Genomic DNA, 6,090 nt, shown 5'->3' with positions numbered 1-6,090 from the left:
AAACACTACCTCTTGCGACTGAAAACTCCAACATTTTTTTCAACAGGTGGTGAGATAGAAAAAATTAGAGGCAGTCAGGGAATGGCCACGGTAGAGGGAATTAGGGTGGAAACCATAACAGAGCCAGAGGAAATAATTTTAATAGCTGGCAGATAGGCTTAAGTCACAGGACCCGCCAAAGTGACAAACTCAGGTGTGGGAAGAGGAAAGTTTTTTTCAAGCAGATAGCAAAAAAAAAGTCAGAAGTTAGGCTTTCATCTTTAAAGTGGGGATCAAGGCAGGTTAGTTAGCATAACATCAGGCAGTCAGGAATCCCCAGGTAGAATGCATATCTTCAAAGCATAGACCTTAAAATAACATGCCCCAGCCAGAGCAGAAACACTAATTCTGAGACTGCTGGGCTAGTCCTGAGATAACACACTCCAGCCCAATTATGTTCTGAGACAAATGGGCTACTGCAAAAGCCCACTCCAGGCTGAGCAACAGAGCGAATCTGATAACAGTACCAATAGGCACCAGCCAGCTCTTCTCCCCAGGTATACAAGAAAAAGAAAAAGCCTTTGCTTTAGCTAGGGGGCTTCCCAGTTTTGGGTACCCCCTCTCAGTTCGAGAGCTGTAACTCTTTCTGCTTTAATAAACTGTCCTTTGCTGCAAACCTTACCTCTGGTCCGTGCCTCCATTCTTCGGTTCTGCGAGACCAAGATCCTGACGCACACAATCAGAAATATCGGATATCCTGCATCAGTGGCACACACTCTCAGGCCCTGGAGCATTGCCCCTGCCGCCCCCTGACCTGGTAAGACAGAGGGAGGAACCATCCTCTTCCTTCCACCCACCACTTAGGCAAGAGCTGTGCCAGGAGTTGTTTCTCCGACCCACCAGCCCACACAGCCCCTTGTTTTCTAAAAGTCACTGTAACTCTGCTGGCCCATTTGTCAAGCACACCCAGACATGTCAAGGCCAAGGCCTGACTGATCCAACCAGTAAAGCTACAACGAGCTGTGTTCAGTTCAGAGTTTATAACTTACACAGTGGAAGGAAGAGTGGCCTGAGGTGGCAGCTCCCTGTAGTCCTTGTCCCACACAACAAAAAGGATGACACAGAAACAAAAGGGTCAGACCGAAGCATGAGTTGTGGGGTTTCTCATTGCCAAGAAGCCCCTTGTAGATGGCAGCTAAGGGTTTTATTAGCTGCAGCTCTGTTCTGAGGGACTGGGCACCTCAGCAGGGACCCCAGGGAATCAGGGAGTGACAGAGAGGTGGCCTCAGGGCAGCTCCTCCTGGACCTTCCTCTGGTGTTCTGAGAGGATCACAGACATTCTGCCCAGACTTAGATCAGCTGTAGTTCATGCCTTTGTATGTCCGACAAGGATGCTGTATGCAAGGCGCCAGGACAGGGTAGAGCTATGTTTCTACACACACAACATAAGCAGACACACAAAAATGCACAGGAAACACAGAGAGACACACACAACACTCAAAGACAGACTCTTGCAAAAACCACACAGCGAAGCCTTGGCTGCACACAGACACACACCCCTTCACGCCACAGGCTTGGCTTTGCCTGCCCACTCACACTTAGTCACACAGCCAGAGACAGGGACCCACAGCTCCCAGACACACACCACAGTCACCTACATCTGCCCAACACTAGAGAGCCAGAGGCCCCTGGACCAGTGTGCTCCAGTCACTGAGGTGCCACCAGCTGGCTTTGTTAGATAGGACAAGGATCTCAAAATCTGGATAGTTCTTACTAAATGCTATTCTTGCTAAATGTTAAAATATAGCGCAGTATTTTGCAGATGCTGTAACCAAATGAATTTGACCAGAACCCAACCGGATAAGTTTAGCCAGCTGCAAAGAAGAAATCAACTTTGGTTGATAGTGTATATAAGCAATAGCTAAGCCTCCCTTCCAGGAGACAGAGCTTTGGATACGAATCCCATCTCCTTTACTTGCTACAAGTAAATAAAGCTACCTAACCATGGTCTCCTTCTTGATTAAAACACCACAGGGCTGGCCGAGTGGCACATTGGTTAGGAGTTGGCTNGCTGTCTTTCCTGCCATGAATTGTTTTTGCACATTTGCCAGAAATCAGTTTGGCATCTTTGTTTGGGTCTCTATTCTGTTCCATTGATCAACCTGTCTTTCCCTCTGCCAACATCACACAGAGTTCTTAGCTATACAATTACTGTTAAAATAGAGGGGATTTTATTCTGGTTTTTCAAAATTGCTATTCTTTTGCCTTTCCATATAAGTGTTTTTCTTAAAGTACGGATATTCACTTTTTTCAAGAGAAGTTCTACAACTTGCTTTTTTCATTTAATAACCCATCATCAACATCTTTTCATGTCTGTACCTATAGATCTATTTCATTTTAAAAGTAAAAATAAAAATTAATCAAAACACAAATTCATAGTTGTTGCATTGTAATGATGTACTGGAATTTATTTAACCTGGTCCCTCTTAGTGGTTATTATTTTCCTCCAACTTTGTTACTATATTAAGTAATGCTGAAATCAATAATCATATTACACATGTATTTGCACAAATGTTCCCCACACCTGTTTGTTGTCACTTGACTTTGCTTGTGGTATATGAAAAGATCAATTTTGTTTCAACTTTGGTCAACTTTATCAATTATTTCCTTTATGGCTCTGGGCTTTGATGCTGTAGGACCATCTCCATTCTGAAACTATAAATGAAAAATGGTTCATCCATGTTTCTAGAGTACTTTCAAGGTTTCAGTTTTACAGCCTCGCCCAGCCAAGCCCCTAAAGAACTGACGAAGTCCACTCGGGGGCCCGTAACGGCTCTGGGAAGTCCGGACGGAGCGCCTGATCTGCAGGCGTCCTGGGGGAATCCTCTCCGAACCCCAATAATGGGCCGCGCCGGCCTGGAAGTCTCATGGGAGGCGGGGGAGCCTGTCCCCTTCCCAGCTGCTGCCCGAAAACCTTTTCAAGTTCCTCTTGTGTTGCAGGGGTCACGCCGCGTGGGCTGGGAGCTCGGGGGGCGGACGTCTCGGGGCCACGCAGGACGCCCGGACGCCCGCCCCCTCGAGAGACGCGATCGGAGGTGGGCCGGGACGAGATCCGGCGTCCGCGCCGGTTGTCGAGCGCCATCTGACGGCCGCTTTTATGTAGTGTCTTCCCTCCCGAGCTCCCGCGAAATCTGCAAGGGATAGAATGTGGCCGCAGGGCGGGAGGCGGAGTTCCAGGAGACCGGCGGCACTGCCGGGACCATCCCCGCGGTGCCGGGGCGTCGGTGCGTCATCTATTCGCCGAGGTTGGATGTGCAGAGACGGGGAATGTTTGTGGCCGCTCTCCTGGGCTGGCGTACGGGGCCGCCGAGGTAGGTCGACCAGCCCTCGCTGGTGCCTGTTCCCCCACGGGACCTACCAGGATCACCGAGGGGTAACGGGAAAGGGGGGGTCCCGCGCCCGGATGCCGTCCTGTGCATGGTCCGGTCGTCGAGCCCTCCATGTCACCCAATTTTTTTCAGTCCCGCCCCAGAGGTGGGGTCCGGGCAGTACGTGGAGAATCGGAGAGCGTGTCATAGGCTCAGCCGCTGGCCCGCGTGGATCCCGGTTGTCATTAGATGCCTCCCGGAATTTTCAAGTCCCCATTCGTAGTCGTGGACGGGCCATGAGCCGTCTGTGAAGATAGAGACACGGCCCTGGCTGAGCCGCAGTCCTTAGCGAAAGCCGGTCGTCGGAGGCGCTTCTGCGCTTTCCCACGTTCCCATCCAGAGACACGGACCGGCTCCTGCCCGCGGGATGGTCCGGGAGGGCGTCTTCGGGCGGAACGCGGGCCTGCGAAGGTCCTGGTCGTCGGACTGTCCTCCCACCAATGTTTCTGAGTCCCGCTGTGGAGGCGGGAACCAGCTCGGGCCAGACGGGCAAATCCGTGAGGGGGTCCATCCAGAGTGCGGGTGTGTGCGGTACCCGGTGGTCGGAGCTTCCCCAAGTATTCCCAAGGACCCTCCCCAGGGCCTGGCAGGATGGCCCATGCGAGGAGGCCGGAAGAGGGCTTCGCACGGCTTCCTTGTCTTCTTTCCTAGCGTCTCGTCCTGAGGGACTGCGACGAAGCCAGGCCCACAGGGCGCGGCGGTGCGCGCTCGCCCACGGGGCGACCCAGACCCGCCCCGGTGCCGTGCGCGCCGCGGTGCTGCGCCTCTTGGCGTCGCCTTTGTTGTAGCTTTCTCCGCTAGCTCGGTCCATGTGGGCTTGGGATCCGATCTGGCCGTGTGTCCGCAGCAGAGTCTGGGAGGCTGTTGCCGAAGGCGGGATCGTTCAGGAGCGGACTCCCCGGCGGCTCGCTGGCATAGCGCGCGACAATCGACCAGTACACAAAGGTGTCTCCACCGCCGGCGGTCCTGCAGGAGCGCAGTCGTTGGAGGTGTCTCTCGGAAATTTTTCCAAATCCCCATTCACAGTCGGGGATCGGCACTGGCCGTCTTAAGAGTACTGGGAAGGGGCCCTGAGCTAGGTCGCGGTCCCCACCCTTTTCGATGATGTTTAAGCCAGCTGTTAAGCAATATCTANCCATGGCACATTTGCCAGCATCTGTAGATCCACCCTGGGCCCTATTCTGTTACTGTTATACCTATTTTTTTTAACTATTTACTGTTGTATTACTTATATTTTATTAATTTACTATTTTTAAATTATTTTTTCAGCTACAGTTGACATTCAATATTATTTTATATTAGTTTCAGGTGTACAGCATAGTGGTTAGACATTTATATAATTTATGCAGTGATTCCCCCAATTAATCTAGTACCCACCTGGCACTATATATAGTTGTTGTAACATTATTGATTATATTCTCTATGCTGTACTTTACATCTGCATGACTATTTTATAACTATCAATTTGTGCTTCTTAATCCCTTCACCATTTTCACCAAGCTCTCCAACTGCCCTGTCCTCTGGGAACCATCAGTTCTTTTTATCTATAAACCTGTTTCTGTTTTGTTTGTTCATTTATTTTGTTCTTTAGATTCCACATATCAGTGAGATCATATGGTATTTGTCTTTCTCAATCTGACTTATTTCACTTAGCATGATACCCTCTAGATCCATTCATGTTGTCACAAAAGATTTCATTCTTTTATATGGCCCAGTAACATTCTATTGTATATATGTACCACCTCTTCTTTATCCAGTCATCTATTGATGGGCAATTGAGTTGCTTCCATATCTTGGCTATAGAGCCTCATGTGGTATGTGATTTGGGTGAGGCAGAGTTTCGGGGAGTCACCAGGGTGGAACAAGTGGTGTTCACCAAGTTAATGTAGATTCTGGTTTGGTGCTCTAGTCCATTTTGTTGACTGAAAAATCATATGGACTAGGTGTTTCATCACCAAAAAGGATTTGTTTGAGAAAAAGAAAGGGTTGCAACCCAGTGCATGCAGACATGCAAAGCCATGTTCACACTCTCACTTGTGTGACAAGATGGAGGGGTATTTATAGAAGAAAAAATGGAAGTTAAGAGAAGGAGAAGTTAGAGCCATAAAGCTTTATTATAAACATAGAGTTCTCCTTGTAGTATTCTGGCAATTACGTAGAGTGGGAGAACTTCCATAAGCCCTAGCTCCTTCAATAGACGCCCTCCCCCACCCCCCGACAGATTATGTTTGTTTAAAGTTCCAGTTAGTCTTTATCAATTTCTATGGCACTCATGATGACCTCGGTGCTTACAATACACCCCAGATTTCCTCTCCATCCAGAATTAGATCTCCAACAGCCTAATTGGTTTTCTTTTCTGACTTGGATGCCTCGTAGACATGACATATTAAAAAGAGCCCAACCTTAAAATCTTGGTCTCCTTCTTCCTCACCTTGGCTATGCCCCACATTTCCCATCTGAATGGGTTGTGCAACTCTTCGCCTAGTGGCTCAGTTCTGAACTCTGGAAGCATTTCCTCACCCTGTGTCTCCCCACATCTTAGACAATCCATTGCCTGGTCTTCGGGTATGTATCTCCAAACACTTCTCTCCTTTTCCAAGACAAACAACATCCTCCCCCACCCCATCCTCCCATTCCACCTTAAACCACTTGGGGTCCCCCGCCCCAGTTTTGGGCTGTGAAA

Source organism: Hipposideros armiger, unplaced genomic scaffold (genome assembly GCF_001890085.2).
Source record: "Hipposideros armiger isolate ML-2016 unplaced genomic scaffold, ASM189008v1 scaffold_694, whole genome shotgun sequence".
Lineage (NCBI taxonomy): Eukaryota > Metazoa > Chordata > Mammalia > Chiroptera > Hipposideridae > Hipposideros > Hipposideros armiger.
This window is presented reverse-complemented; position numbering follows the sequence as displayed.